This window comes from Chamaea fasciata, unplaced genomic scaffold (genome assembly GCF_029207755.1).
Source record: "Chamaea fasciata isolate MVZ Bird 193981 ecotype frontalis unplaced genomic scaffold, bChaFas1.0.hap1 SCAF_2, whole genome shotgun sequence".
Taxonomy (NCBI): Eukaryota; Metazoa; Chordata; class Aves; order Passeriformes; family Sylviidae; genus Chamaea; species Chamaea fasciata.
In genome coordinates, this window is record NW_027094087.1 from 1,449,985 (window position 1) to 1,465,642 (window position 15,658).

At 52.2% G+C, this 15,658-nt stretch overlaps 1 protein-coding gene across 2 annotated transcripts in view; it reads left to right on the forward strand.

Moving 5' to 3' along the window:
• The first annotated feature begins 5,351 nt into the window (after positions 1–5,351).
• Positions 5,352–15,658, forward strand: part of GDPD5 (glycerophosphodiester phosphodiesterase domain containing 5) — a 102,642-nt gene continuing 92,335 nt past the window's right edge. Inside the window, exon 1 of one of the 2 annotated variants that reach the window (XM_066207618.1) lies at positions 5,352–5,433. The gene's annotated coding sequence lies outside the window, so the exon portion shown is untranslated. Of the gene's footprint in view, positions 5,434–8,266; positions 8,318–15,658 lie in introns of those variants that run through there. The other variant, XM_066207623.1, reaches the window with a different exon arrangement.

Below are 15,658 nucleotides of genomic sequence, written 5' to 3' on the forward strand. Positions count from 1 at the left end.
TCCCCTGTCACGGGGTCAAACCCCACATCTCCATCCGAGAAAACTCTGGGATGGAGAGGATCAGCAAACTGATTTCCCCCTGGCGTGGCTGAATAACAGAGGCTTTGTTCAGGGATCCAGGTCAGGGGTTTTATTTCAGTACCTGCAAAGGAGCTATGAGAAGAATGCAGCAGGTTCTTCCCGGCCTGGAGAAATGCAGAGATATCTCCAAAGGTGTTTAATATTAACTGGAGCGGGGCACATCCCTGAAGTGTTTGAGTGTGAGCCTATCTGTGTTTTTATCCAAACATCACCTGCAAATCCCTAACGTGGCCATAGCTGGAGCAGGTGAAAGTCCTCCTGGAGGGAGCCGGATCGATGACGGGTTTGTCAATAAAGATCATCCCGTGCTGGCACCAGGAATGTGATCCATGAGCCCAGACCTTCCTGAGCAGGCACAGAACAAAGGGCTCAGCCAAAAGGCTCTGATTAATGTGTTGGTGAAGAGAAGAGGGCTGGGTGGGCAGGGAGCAGAGGGAACAAAGCAGCTCTGTGTGCACGGGGCAGCCAGTGAGTGGCTCCTGGGAGAACGCTGGGATTTGCTTTCCGGGGTGGCTGTGAGGGGAGCTCCTCCAGAAAAAACCCACTGGGACTGTGATGCAAGCAAGGTTTGGCCTTCACACTCACCCTCTCTGACTCTTCTGGTCAGATGTTATCAGAAGCACTTTTTGATAAAGCTCCTTCTCACGGGGCAGGGAAGTCTTGCCCCACGGAATGACAAATCCATTTCCTTCCCTGCTGTTTTCAGCTGCATTTGTTTATTAAGTGGACTGCACTAGAAAATGCTGTTAAACAAAGTTTAATTTAAAACCAGTTCGTTCAGCGATGGCTTTACTTACATGCCCTGAAGTTCTCCCAATAAATCTGGAATCGTGGAATCACTGAGGCTGGAAAAGACCTCCAAGAACATCACATTTAACCTTTGACCAAATCCCACCATGCCCCTAAACCATATTGTGAAGTGCCTCACCAACATGATTTTTTTACTATGTTGTTGGGTTTTTTTCCCCACAGGAGACTTGTGTTTTTCCTAAGCTTGATACTGAGAGCAGGAGCTGGAGGTTATGGATGGTTTAATTCCTTCCAATCGTGCATTAATTGTGGGGGGGAAAAAAATGCCAGCAAATAAAAGGTCACAAGCTTGGGACACGGGACTGAGTCTTGTCACCAACTCAGCTGGGGGACCCTTTGTGGCAGGGACTGTCCTTTTCCAGAGGGCTCAGGATGGACGGAGCAGATCCATGTTTTTCCTTTGAAGGGCCAGTCCAGGAGTTGTTTGCCCAAGACGATGATATAAGAAAACATCCTTTAGGGCTTCAGAGGGAGAGGAGGGCACAGGGTGCTCCTCATCCTGAGAAACTTCCATGGAGACAGACATTCCTCTCCTTGCCAGTGGGTCACCACCGCCACAAAAACCGCTCCTGGCTCCTCCAAATCTTCTCAATTTTATATTTATTGTATTCATTTCATATTTATTGTTATTTTTATGACTGAGCCATCCCTATTTCCTCCCCCACGCTGCAAGGCTTCAGTGCAGTCATCAGGGGATGCTGAGGGTGACAGGGACCTGATTTACCTGCTCCAATAATCCCTGCCAGTGACTTTTCCTCCTGTTGATGTACATCCCTCTTATCCCCTGGAAGGGGTTGCTGGTGAACTCCCCCAGAGCAGGCAAACACAACCATTGTGCAAACAGTGTTTCCTGACTTGGTGGACAAAAGGTATCTTCGTTTCCAGTTGCTGGGTAACATCAAATATTCCCATTTTCATCCTCGGCGATGTCTTCAGGGCTCACCAGTTCACCACGGCTTCTGCCGCAGGGATGGAGACTTGATGTTGGGGCAGCTTGAGAAGGCAAGACGAAAAAAAAAAAAAAGAAAAAGGTTGAAATGCTGAGGATGTAACAGGAAAACGGCTCTGCAAGCCCTCCCTGTAAATGCTATTGTGGTAAAATAATTATGCCTGAGGGGACGCTTACAATCAACACCCTCCTTGCACTTATTAGAGGCACAAAGGGCTCGGAGAAAGAGGTAGGAAAAAGGACCTTAATGAAAATATTCGCGGCACAAACACAGGAAAGCGCCGAGCTCCCTCCTGCTTGCCCTGCATTCCCCGAGAACTGGAGTGGGCAGAACAATGGTGTGTCCCTGTGCACGCTTCCTTCCCCTGCCCGGGGGGATGCTCCGGGATTTGCCTCCAGAGCTCCTCTGCTCGGGCAGAGCCGCGGGCACGGCTCGGCTCCGCTCCTGCCGGACATGCCCCGCTTAAATCCAGCCTCGCTGCCTTCATCCTTTATTTTCTCTCTGCAGAAACTGAGGTGTTGAAATCTCTCAGCGTGCACCATCCTCATGCGGCAGCTGAGCAGGGGTTCCTTGCTCTGCCCCAAAAATCCCCCATGGGGGAATCTGCTGTGTTGTCACCAGACCCTGCCTTGTTTTGCCCCTGAGTGCAGCAGCAAATGCAGGAAAGGGAACAGCCAACATGCTCTAACATCTCTGAGAAGGCTCCAGGGAGAGCTCAGAGCCCTTCCAGTGCCCAAAGGGGCTCCAGGAGAGCTGGAGAGGGACTGCGGACAAGGGATGGAGGGACAGGACACAGGGAATGGCTTCCCACTGCCAGAGGGCAGGGAGGGATGGGATATTGGGAAGGAATTGTCCCCTGGGAGGGTAGAGAGGCTGTGGCTACCCCTGGAAGTGTCCAGGGCCGTGTCTGGGTCATCCAGACTGCTCAGGAAAGTGTTTCTCCAGCGATGACTTCCCCCCCTCCCGTGAGGCTGGGAGGAGGAAAAAGGACTTTCTTTCTGCCTACAGAGGGGATGGAACAGCCCGTTTTCTTGGAGGATGCTGGCGCTGTTTAAGGATTAATCTGCCCATTCCTCCCGATCCCACTCTTGTAGGAAACTGCATCATTTCCCTCACCAGCCATCCCAGCCAAAGACCAGAGCAGTGACTCCTCTGAGACTTTGCCTTGATGCCCTTCTGAGCTGCCAGCTTCGTATTTCCCTGCCAGGAAACAAAAATGTCCCTTCTGGAGGAATTCTCCCTTCCATAAGCACGTAACAAAACGCTTTCAGGATGTGGCGTGAAATCCCGACGCTCAGCCCTGGTTTAGAGCTGAGCCAGGTCCTAAAGGAGCAGCTTAAAGAAGGGACTCGTACACAGGGAGTGGCACCGGGGTCCAGAGGGTTTTCAGGAGGGCTTTAGAGCTGCGTCCTTTGGAAGGGAAGCTGGCTGGAAATGCGAGGAACGAGCACGGCAGAAATCCCTCCCATGCCGAAGGGAGATATTTAAAGTAGCTTTGAGCATTCAAGGCTCTCAGCAAGGGACAAGGAGCTTATAAATCCGAAAGCAATTCTTCCCTGTCCGGAATTGCATCTGTTTTCTTAGAGGCTGCGTGGAAATTCTCGGTAAATTTCTTTCAGTGACTTTTCTTTGACATTGCACGGCCCTGAGCAGCCAAAGTGCTGCTTTCAGGGCGCTGAGATGGTCCTTGTGCTCCTCTCTGCTGTCCTCACAGCTGCTTGGAGTGGCTGGAGAACAAATCCTTCCCCAGCCCTGCATCCTGGCAGGATCCTGTGTCGGATGCAACCGGCCAAGTCACGGAAATAATTCTGAAAATGTGCGAACTCTGTATCTTTTCAGAGACATTTTCCTCAGCAAATGGATGCTGTGAAGAACTGACTGGCTGGGGCTGGGAGCATCTGCAGGATTTCTGGAACCTCACGAGTTTGAAGAGTATTTATTTCCTCTTGGTGCCAGAAAAAAAGTATTTTCCCCCTTGATCTTACGAAAGGCTGAACTCTTTCTGCTGAAGTTAAAAGGCAATCCTTAGGCACAAGACCAAGGATGTTTAAAGTTTGGCAAAGGCACCAGACTTTGTTATGTGCCTTGGAATATCTGCATCTGTCCCATCCCCTCCTGCACATCCACCCCTAAGCCAGCAGGAAAATGCATCCTAAAGCTCTGCCCTGGACTCACAACCAGGCAGCAAATAAAACGCTCCCACAGGACAGATTTTCACCGGGATTTAAGGTAATCGCGGCTCTTGGGCTCGTGATTCTGAACTGTCTCCTGTCAGCAGTGCGGGAAGGAGAAGCACTTGGCAAAGGGCTGCCAGGACAGCTGCCTGTACCTCAGCCCTGCAGCTCCTCTGCTGCGCTGCTCATGGCTTGGATCAGACTCCAAATTCAGATGTTTTTCACCTCCAGTCCTTCCCTACTGCTGGGTGCAGCAGGATTATTTCTGCTTCTCCTAGGAAAAGAGCCAGTTGCCAGCGACCTCTCTCAGCTCAGTCTGCCTCAGTAAAGAGGAGTCTGGCATTTGGCTTGTGCTTGTTTGTTATTTTGACAGCACATCCCTTCTTTTTGCACTGCTTGGATCAGTCTCTACTTCAGGGCTGGGCCAAAAAAAGTGGAAAACGGCCAATGTGCACGAAAAGAAAATTGAATCCACTGCTGTCAGCCAAGTGTTTTGTCACCTTGTATCAAGAAGGGCAAAGGATTCGCAGCCAGGACGCAGCTGAGTTTTGGCCACAGTGCCGGGCAGGCCTGGGCATCCTTCTCATCCCAAATAACCTGTGCTGCTGCAGCGTGAGGAAAACAAATCCTGGCCATGGTGTAGGTCCAACAAAACATCCTTTCCCCAAAATGCTCCAGCTCAAGGACCCCAAACCAGGATGGCCTCAGTGTGGAGATCAGGTCCACCTGCACACTTGGGAGTTCAGGATCTAGTGTAGGACCAGGTGCAGGTGATAAAGGGGGGAGAAAAACTGAAGGGTGTGTTGGAAAGAGGGGGAGAAAACAGGAGGCTGCAAAGCTGAAACCTGCACCGGGCTCTTTTTATCCACCCAGGTGGGAACACAGAACATCCCTCCTGCCCCGTCCCTGAAGTGTCCAACACCAGGCTGGACGGGGCTTGGAACAACCCGGGACAGTGGAAAGGGGGGTTGGAAAGCGATGATCCTTAAGGTCCTTTACCACCCCAGCCCATTGTGGGATTCCCGGGGGCTCAGCATTCCCAAACCCCCCCGGCACTCCCCAGCCCAGGGCTGCCCCAACCTTTCCCTTTGCCCCCCAAACCAAAACCCTCGGGGGGTTCGCTGGCAGCCGGGCGACATCCCAAAGAGAACAGCTCCCCACGGCTGGGTGCAGCTTCCTTTTCTTCTCCTCCTCCTCTCGTCCCTCTGCTCCTCCCGCGCTGCCCGGGGCGGAGCCGCCCGGCCCAGCGCCCGCCCCGCTCCCGAGCCGAGCCGAGCCGGGCTGCGGGGACGGGGCTGCGGCCGTGCCAGCGCCGTCCCTGCGCCCTTCCCCGCCGGCCCTGGCACAGCCCTGCCGCCGGGGCCGGCCTTCCCCTTCCCCGGGGCTCGGCGAGCTGGCGGATTTCCCGGCGGCAGCAGGTAACGGGAAGGGGCGCGCTGGGTGGGCTGGGGGCTGCCCGCGTCCCCCGGGTGATGCTGAGCAGCTGCGGGTGGGACGGCTGTGGCGGCTTGCACCCCCAGAAAGGTGCTTCCTCTGTCCGAAGCCGCGTTCCTCTGCCCCAAAAGGTGTTCCTTTCCCATGGCCGAAAGGTGTTTCTCTGCCCTGTGTGCCCCCCCGTCCCCACGGGTGGCTCACCTGGCCGCCAGCATCCCAAGCAAAGTTGGGGTTGTGAGCGGGTTCTCCCGGTGGTGGGGGACGAGGGTGGGCACCCACGTGGGGAGGGGTCCCGGGGTGCCCCCTCTGGTCTCGGAGAGCCCCAAACTGGCCGGGTGTGGTTCTGGACGCCGCTTTTCCCCTTCAAGCCCTGCTTGTGTAACAGGGACCGCTTCGTTTTGATATAAAATAATGGCATCTGCAGTGTCCCGCGGCTCCGGGGCTTCACACCGCTATCGTCCCGAGCTGTGAAATCCCGAGGCGGCAGAATCCCAAGAGGGATTGATTTATTGTTGCTGGTCCAGCTGGAGGAGCACTCGGTGCCCATCCGGCTCCCTGAGGATGCTCAGGGATGTCCTGGATGGCTCTTGGCGACATTCCCCGGCAGCAAAGCCTCTGTTAAACACCCCGAATTTCCAGCGAGCGCTGAGCAGGGAGGGTGAAAAAAGGTGAATGGAAGAGGGTGTTACTTTGGCTTGATGCTGGGAAAAGAAACGAACTCAAAAAAAAAGAGTAATTCAGGAAAAAGGAGGGGGGGAAAATCGTCTCGTTGTTGTTTTATTGAAGCCCTCACCCACGCCCTGTCTGTTCCCCGCCCGGAAAACTGGGCATTGAGGAGTTGCAGTCGGCATGTGAGCCTTGCTCTGGAAAAGGGCTGCTGGAGCAATTCCCGCTGTGGAAGCTGTGAAATTTCACCCCTGGCGAGATGGAAATGGGGATTGTCCCAGCCAGGAAAAACCTGGCTGTGTCGAACTTGCCGTGCTTTGGGATTGTAGGGGTGGGTCCTTACAGCCACTCTTGTTACGTGTAATCGTGTTGGCTTAAGGGTTATTTTGGGGCTGGAGAGGGATTAGGGATAGACGACAGGACCAGACAGAGCCGTGCTGCATGTGAAATTAAAAAAAAAAAAAAATAACGAATTACGGTTCTCTTTGCTGGCTCTTTGTCCTGGTGGGCAGGAGCCCGTACGGATTTTTCTCCGTTTGAAAGTTACGCCGTGCAGGAGAACGTGAAATCCAAGCGCGCCGTTCGGGTGCTGGACTCTCCTCGGGATGCTCCAGCTGCCAGGAAAATTAGATTGCTGCTGATCAGCAAGTACAAGTTAGAGTGCTGCTGCTTCTTAAAGAGCTTTTTTGGGGAGGGGTTGGATCACCCAGCCATGCAGGATAACAGCCTTGTCCCTTCTTTCCCCCTTACGAACGGCCAGCCTGCACTTGGCAGGTGTGGCCGGGGAAAAGCTGAGGCAAATGGATTTCCTGCCTCGCATTTTGGCTGGCACGTCCATTTTCCTCATCAGATTGCTATGGAAAATGGCCCATTAATTCATTAGGCAGCCTTTATCCACCTGAGCAGTGATGCATCCTGACTCCTTAAAGCCTGTTATCTTAACATATCCTCCCCTGCCAAGCTTTGAAGCATCTTCACGCCGATGCCACAGCAATGTGGAGCTGCAGAACGTTTCTCTGTGATTTGGGAGGTGCTTCTTCAGAGGCAAAGACAAGCTCTGCTTTGATGGCAGTGTTAATTTTAGAGTGGGTGTCTCTGTCAAGCTGTACTTTTTTTATTAAATGAGCGTGTTCTGCTTGTTACACTTTCCCCTGCCATGAATTCGGCAAAGCACGGCTGCTGTTTGCCTTGGAAGGAAAATAAGCCTTGGTCGGGATCAATTGATGCGGTGTCAGGTTGTAGGTTCAGAAACTGCTGGTTCGGAATTAATGATAAAGGGGTTTGCTTTTAGCAAGGCAACAAATTGCTTTATAAACCCAGGAAGGTTATAAGGAGACGCAGAGCCAGCTGTGAGGGGACAAGCCCTTGTTGTACTTTCGCCTATTCACTGCGTGCCCAGGTCTGTTTGATCTCAAGTAACTGCCTTAAAATCACCATGCCAAAATCAGTATATTTAGGGGTTTTGGGGTTTTTTTTTTTTTTTTGTGGGTTTTTAAATGTTTTAAACGTGTGGGTTAAAACTCACAGGTGCGAGTGGTGGTGTAGGTGGAGGTTAAAGACGCAGGGGGCAGGTGGCTCCTTCACCCTGATTTGTGTTAGAAGCACTTTGATGCTCACAGGTGGTTGGAAGCTAAGTCTGGGTGCCCTTTAACCAGACACACCTGAGGGAATATTGTCCTTTAACTCGCTCTCTGAGTCTTTCCGAGGGTGAAGATAAAAGGGAATGGTTGTGCCTTTGAAATACTCCCGGTGCAGCTCCGGGCTTGTGTGCCAAGGTGTGGCAGTCACCGATGGTGGGGCTGGACGTGGAGGGGCGCTTCGGGCTCCTCCTGAGAACAACTTTCCTACAAACACAGTGGGGTAGGACTGTGCTTTCCCTGGAGCCCCTTTTTCTCGACAGCGATGCGCCCACAGAACTTGCGCTCCTGTCGCCGAGGCGCCTTGCGCCTTCAGGCTGAGACTCACGGAACGGATTGGGTTGGAAGGGACCTTAAAGCTCATCCAGTCCCACCCTCTGAGATGAAGAGATGGGATGCACTTGGCAGCCACTTCGCTTCATTAGGCTGCAGCCGCTGCTAATTAGGCTCCGAAGAGCTCCAATAGGGCTGTTTCGCTCTCGTCCTGACCCCCAGCCAGTGCTGCTGCTGTGAGGAGGCTGCGGCTGCCCCGGGCTCTGCTGCTGCCAGCCGGAGCCGCTCTGCGGTGAGTGGGGTCTCGGTTTTTCTCTTCATCGCAGGGTTGTTTGCTCTTTTTATTGCTCAGGGTTCCCCAAAATCCTCGTTGAGGGCCGGGTGCGAGGCTGAGCAGTGCCCTGCGCTCAGGAGAGGGCAGTGTCACACCGAGGAGCTCGTTCCTTGTCGTGCTGAGGAGCTCACGGAGCTGCCACCTCGCTCCAGAGGGGCTCCCAGCGGTTCTACACCAGGAGGGGTTTGGGATCCAGGCACCTCATCCCCCTCCTTTCTTCCCAAACCAAACATTCCCCCTCCAGCTCTGCTCTCGGGGCTTAACAGCCCTTTTCAGGAACGTTCTGAGCATGATGCTGGGAAAAGGGATTCAAAAGACTTTTATGGGCGTTGCTTATGCCTGCCAGCCCCTCTATAAACAGTGATTAGATACAGCTACTTTAATGCATGCCTCGACTTAAAAAAAGAAGGAAAGCTGCACACTGGTGTTTGGCTTTTGCTGCTTTTTCCTCTTTAGCAAACCACTGTGTTCCCCCCACTTCCTCCAGAAGTACCCGCAGATACTGGCAGGACAACTGCCCGAATATTTGGTGCAATAGTCTGTCATTGCTCAACAGCCTGACAAACCACCAAAAAAAAAAAAAAAAAGAGTTGTATTTTTTTTTTTTTATATGCAATTAAATATTTGTAGAAGGTTTCTGCCAAGGAGTGGTTTCAAGGTACAGAGTGTTCCCCTGAAGGGTGTTCAAACAAGGACGTTCTGGGGTGGCAGCTGGGGAGTTTTTTGTGCCTGTGCCTCCATACATTCCATGTTTTCACATTTGGAATCCATTTCAGGTTGGGATTGAGCTCTGTCTTTTTTTTTTTTTTTTTTTTTTTGTCCTCCTGGTCCTTGGGCAGGATTAGTCCTGATGATGAGAAATGAAAAGTGTTTCTTTTTGTGACTTGATTTTTTTGTATGTGTGACTCTTGATCTGCTTTTATTTCTTTCTCCTTTTTTTCCTGCTGGATGAAGGGTGAACTGGGCATAGGAGAGGGGGAAATTGCACCTTTCCTGGGGGTGCTGCACAAATGTGGGCACCAGCTTTGTCCCCATCTGGTGGTTAATCTCTTCCTTGGAAAGAGCCTGGACTGGTTTTAATGTAATTCCTTAGTCATGACAAACCTGACTGCTCCTGCCTTCTCTCTGTGTTGGAGCCACTGTCCGTGAGGAGCTTGGGGTCCAGGCTGCTGGATCCTGCAGGACTTGGAGGTGATGGACTGTAAGTTTATTCTCTTCTTGTCTGGGAATGCTCAGAAGGATCTGTTTCGCTTCCAGAGTTCCCACGTGGTGCTGTGCCCAGGCAGCTTTCTATCTCCCACTTTCCCCCGTAGATGTCAGCTTGCCTTTAATTTTATTTAAATGCTCCTGCTTCTCTTAAAATGCTGCTGCAACTTGTAAAACCTCTTCATAAATGTGCGGCCCCTGCGTTTTGCTTCCCTTTTCTCCTCGCTGAGGTGAAATGAAACTTGTCCCTCCCCCAACCCGAGGTGAAACCCAGAGCATAAATATTCTGGTCCTTGGCTGTTTTTAGCTGTGCTGAGTTTCAGGCTCACGTTTGCCCAGGGAAAGCAGCTTGGATCTGACTGAAATAGTCCAAGGTGAAACCCTGAGTTTCCTCTAATAGGTATTTTTGGGTGTAGCCTTTAAAATAAAAAATGCAGTGGACTGGTTGTACCCTTCAGCGTCCACGTGCTCTCCTGAGCCACTCCAGGAGATTATATTTGGGCCACTTAGCTTGTATTGATGAAGCTCTTGAGCTGACAGTCACCTAATCATAAATCAAGTCTCAAATCAAGGCAGTGTTCTGCTTGCCTACTGCAGAATTGCAGCAAAACAAAATGCATCCAATTCTGTGACTTGGAGCCGCTCCCAGCCCGTGGGGAGCCGATGGGAACTGGCACCTGAAGGTGACAGGGGATGCTCAGGGTATTCCACGAGGTTCTTGGGAAGCAGGGCTAATCCTGAGCAGGGCACTTAAGAGCTTGGAGAGGATTTGAGGCTCAAGTCGGGGCTTGCTGTCCTGCGAAATTGTCCTGGCCCTTGCCAGGGGGGAGGGACCTGGCGTGGCCCTGTGTGTGGTGACCCCATCTCAACCCCCTGTGCTGACTGCAGGGCTCTTGTCTGAGTAAAACCTTGAGGAATGGGGATAAAACTGGGATTTATATCCCAGGTCGTGCCTCAGGTTCCTCTTGTTGTGCCCGCTGTGCTGCCAAGGGGCAGGATGGGGCTGGGGGCTTCCCAGGTGATGGCTTAAACCCAGTCCCTGGGGCGGATGGAGAGGGCTTAGGTTTGTTTACAGGGATTTAGCGCCGTGCTGAGGTCACTGTGTGATATTTGGGTGGATTTGGGCTTTTATTTTTTTTTTGCCAAGAGGTAATTAATGCTTTCCTTGGGATTAAAATATTTCCTGCGAGTCCCAGCTGTTGGTGTAGGAAGGAGTCATCCAACCCCTTGACCTTTCTCAGAGGGGGAAAAGAAGGCTCTTTTGGAGAAGGTGGGAAGTGTATGTGCAAATCCAGGGTTTCTCTCTCTTTTCCCAGCTACTTTGAGCAACCTGGGCTAGTGGAAGGTGTCCCTGCCCAGGGAAAAAGATGATTTTTAAAACCAACCCAAATCTTTCTGCGATGGTTCTGTAATTCTCCTTTCTTGCATGAAGCAGCCCCATAAAGAAATTCCTGCAGGCTGTCAGGGAGGTGATGCTTTGTAGGCAGTTTCCTGATCAGCACTGATTGTTTGCAGGGACTGTGGGAATTTCGGTATTAATCTGCCTCCTGATTATTCAGGAATCTCGTCAGTGAGACTTTAAGCTGTCAGTCAATCCCGTTGCAGTTTGAAACCCAGCAAAGGGGCAGCTCCTGGGTCCTGCTCTGAGTGTCCAGGTGTGATTTGCTCTGTTTCTCTCGAGCTTTTTGGGCAGGGATTTCTCCATCCAGGACTGCGGATGGTTGATCTTAGAGGTCTGCACTGAGCAGTCCCTGAGATCTGTGCAATTTGGGGTATTTGGGAGCCCTGGAGTTCGTCAAGCCAAGAGGTGAGGCGAGACCTTCTCAAACGCCTATTTTTAGACGTGCTCCTGTTCACATGCAAATGACATTCATCATCGAGGATTGCTCTGCACTTGGGACACTGGATTTGTAATCCCTGTTCTCCAGCTCTTAGACATCAAAATGCCTGCCAAAAACACAGGTATTGCTGTCTCCCTTTCCCCAGTGCCCTGGAGCTGGGGGCTGGGAGCTCCCACGCCACTTGCTGTGCTGCATTTGATGCTTTGCGAACGCGGAGCGGTGGCAGGCTCTTGTTTTCGGGGTGATTTCCCCTCCCTGCGCGGGCTTTGGCATCGTTTGGTGGCGGCTGACAGCTTGCAAGATCATCTCCAGCTTTCCTGCTCCGGCCTGGAAGCTGGAAGCAGGATCTGCTTTCAGAATGAAGCAGCTCGACCCCTCTTTAGCTGGGAGTTAATCACCCAAACGCAGAGCGCTTGCAGCCCTCATTAAGAGCCTGATTTAAAGTGCAAGGTTGACAGCTCGGCTGGAGATACTTTCCCTTATCACGATTCTTTCCTAATCCGTCTCCTCTGCGTAGGGACGTGTTTGTTTTGGGGGGTTTTTTTGGGTTTTTTTTTTGATTTGGATCCCCAGGCTCCTGCCCTGGGAGAGCTGTAAGTTACGGGAATGTGGCGTTAAGGCAGCTGTGGATGTTCGGATGTTAACGTGGCTCTCTGCTCTGCCTGATGCTGGCAGGGACAAACCTCTGTGCATCGCAAGGTCACTCAGCTGCGTGGTGTCCCCAAAACACAAACCCTGCCAGGGCTCCCGGGACGCTTCTGCTCTGCCAAGAGAAACAGAGCCGCTCGTGGGATTAGAGGGATGGAGCTGCTGTCCCTGAGAGCACGGGCAGCAGCAGTGTGGGAGGGGATTGTCCTTCCCCGGGCAGGTTTCAGCTCCACTCCGAGGTACAAGGGGGTTAAGGTGGAGTTCAAACCGTGCCCCGTGCTGAGCCTCAGGAGCTGGGTGGAATCATTCTGCAGGGAATCTCTGCCTTAATGATGCTGGTCCCTGTCCCCGTGTCACCCGGAGCAGGGGGGTGGCTCCTTTGGGTGGTCCCTGCTGGTGAGAGGTGTGAGGAGGGAGGTTGGCTTGTTGATGGCGTTCGACCTGGAAGCCAAGGCCGCTGCTGGGCTGGAAAAACCCTCCTGGGGCCGACAAACACCCGGTGGGAATGTGGGGCAGGAGGGAAACCTGGGGGCTTGCTTGGAAGCCCTAACCCGGTGTCCAGATTTTAGAGCTGCCCTAAGGAACAGACACAGATCCACTTCTAACAGCGCAATAAGCTTAAATTTTCGAGTCCTCCATGTTTCTGGAAGGGTCAGCTGGCTCTGTTAAACCCCTTCTGTCAGGAGAGTCCTTAAATCCAAATTTCTGGGGTAATTGCTTGTATTGAGCTGTATTGGACCCGTGAGGAAACCACTTTGCTCTCTTGGCTCTCTTCTCTCCCAGCTCGGGGGAAATGATGGCTTTTTTCTTATTTCCCTGGACTTTCCAGCTCGTCTGCAGGGTTCCCTGGAGGGCCAGATCTGAAGGACTGGCTTGAGGTCTGCTCTGCCCCTCTCCTGGAGCAGTTTGGGGGCTGTGGGGCTGAGGACCAGGGAGCCCTCGAGGTCACGAGCTGGGGCAGATGAGGCCGGAGGAGTCCAAAACCCCCAATGTGTCCGCTCCGGCTTCTGCACCTTCCCAGGCATGATGTGCCTGCCCTTATCTGGGCTGATATTTGCAGTGCTGATAAGAGAGGGTCTGTAACAAGTGTGCTGTGCCACAGATAAAACCTGCAGTGCGTAAGAGCTGTTCCAGCTCGGGCTTATCAGCGCCGCTGAACGTGAGTATCAGCAGGGCTTCAGGGATGAGGCTGCCCTGGCTCCCTCGGCACAGATCATCCAGCCAGGAATTGTGCTGGGAGTGCTGCTGCTGCTCTGTAAGTCCCTCTCAAATGTACTCTCTTTTTTTTTTTTTTAATTTAAATTTAGGGATCAAGGTTTGTGAAGTGTGTGAAAGGCAGCTGCCAGGCTGTGGTGTGCTCTGTGTGTGGGGAGTGAGGTGGTGGCTGCTCTCAGCGTGGATTGAACAGCCTGGAGGTGTTCAGCCTCCAAAAAGAGGTGAAATGTGGCACTTGGGGGATGTGGTTTAGTTCTGGACCCGGCAGAGGCAGGTCACTGGTTGGACTCGAAGCTCTTTTCCAAACTTAACGATGCTGTGAGTTCAATTCAGGGATTCCTGCAGCTCTCCAGGCTGCTCTTTGCTCGGAGAAGGAAATCCTGGAGTTTTTGTGCCGCCACTGAACACCAGTGCAGGGAGCACGGATTTCCTGCATCATCTTGGTGCTTCTTCAGGGCTCTGAGCTCTGTAAGGATGGGAAAACACTGGATTGAAGCTGGCAAAGGGTAAAGTGGTGGAGAATTGCTTGGCCTTGGACACTTCCAGGGGCAGCCACAGCTTCTCTGTGCCAGGGCCTGCCCCTCCAGGGCACAATTCCTTCCCAGTCTCCCATCCATCCCTGCCCTCTGGCAGTGGGAAAGCCATTCCCCATGTCCTGTCCCTCTCAAAGCCACACTCCAGGCTTTAGCCTGCCTGAGCTGGGCTTAATCTGAGGAAAATCAGCCCTGGCTGGAGCTGTTGGGGGGAGATGGGTTTGGATAAAAGTTGGGAGCAAATGCTGCTTGCTGTGCCCAAGGTCAGCCTGACCGTGGAGCTCCCAAATTATTCCCAATTTTTCCTGCTAGCAGCTGCTGCTGCTCAGCCGTGTGAGCAGCTAATGGGGTTTATCAGCCTCGGGTGCTTCTGACTGGGCTTTGTCAGAGCAACCAAATCCCAAAGAGCCAGAGCTAAACTGAGTGGGAATGGGAGTTCCTGGGGCTATGCAATTCCAATGCCTCACATGGCAGCAAAGCCATCTGACTTCTCCCAGACTTGAGACGCTGATCGTTTTATCTGAATTGACTGTAAAGCTGAGAGGGGAGAAAGAAGCACCAAGGATGTTCTTACAGCTCCAACCCCTCAGGCCTGAGGCACTGACAGATTGCTCTGGTTTAAAAGCCGCAGTCGGGAAACTTGGAGCTTTTTTAGGGAAAAAGGGTTGCAGTGGCTTCAAACCTCCTTTTAACGTGGAGAGCTGCAAACTGGATCCCTGACCCAATTCCTCCTTTTTAGAAGGGGTTTTCTGCTCCAAGCTGGAAGTGAAATACAACAGTGGGGCAGCCTGGAGTCTGTCTTCTCCTGCTGGTTTTTGTCTGGCCGCCCAAAAACTTACTGCTGTGTTTCAGCACTGCCTGAAGCCTCTGAGATATTTTGCTCCCGAACTGGCCACATTCGGTGACTGATCCCATAAGTTTGATTCCAAAAGACCTTGGGCCCAAAGGCAAAATTCCAAATTTTGTTTTGTTTTTGTGTTTTTGGGGGTTTTTTGGGTGTTTTTTTTTTTTTTTCTGTGAAGGAAAGGGATGAGGTAAATACAGCCCGAAAGACTTGTGGCTGTCAGCTCTACCGAGGCAGCTCTTGGACAGGGCTGTGAGGAAAAACCCTGTTCTGTCTCATGCCCCATCAGGTTTAATGCTTGCTGAGCGGCAGAGCTGTCGAGAACGAGCGCCGGGCTGAGGCGCTGGAGCCGGTATTAAAAAAATAAATAAATATTGCTGCAAGTGGCTGAGCTGGGAAATAAATTATGCTGCGAGTGGGTACACAGGGACTGCTGAGGTGTCTGGATTCCCCCCAGGGCTCTCTGCCAGGTGGGAGGCTTGGGAATTCGGGAAGGCAGCCTGCGGGGAAAGTCCTGTGTCCCGGCAGTAATAAATCCTCTCCCTGCCACGCAACATCGGGGCTGTGTTTAAATATTTTTCTTGCTCTAGAGCTGAAACCTGCCGCAGAGTCTGATCTTTTCATTTTGTCTGTCTTTTATAATGTGACGAAGAGGAGAAATAAAAAGGGTTTGCCACTTGCCTGGCTTGTAGAAAACTCTAAAAGGATGAAAAATCTAATGAAGGCCTGCCTGCCATGGCCATCCTGGAGCTCTGAGGATTTTGTTCTTGCTTGTGCCTCTTCCTCCTGCTTCTCCATGGGAACAGGCAAGGACTGAGCTTTTTATCCTGCCTTTTAAAGGGAGAAACACTGGAGCACCGCAAAGAGGTAATTTGTCTGTTATTTGTCCTCAGATAATGTGACATAACTCGGGGTGATGCTCTGATGACGACTCTGAAAGGAAAGGTGTCAGATACAATGGAATCTGTAGCGGGTTTGCTCCTTCCCTTTTCCTTCCCGGCAGTTCTTTGCC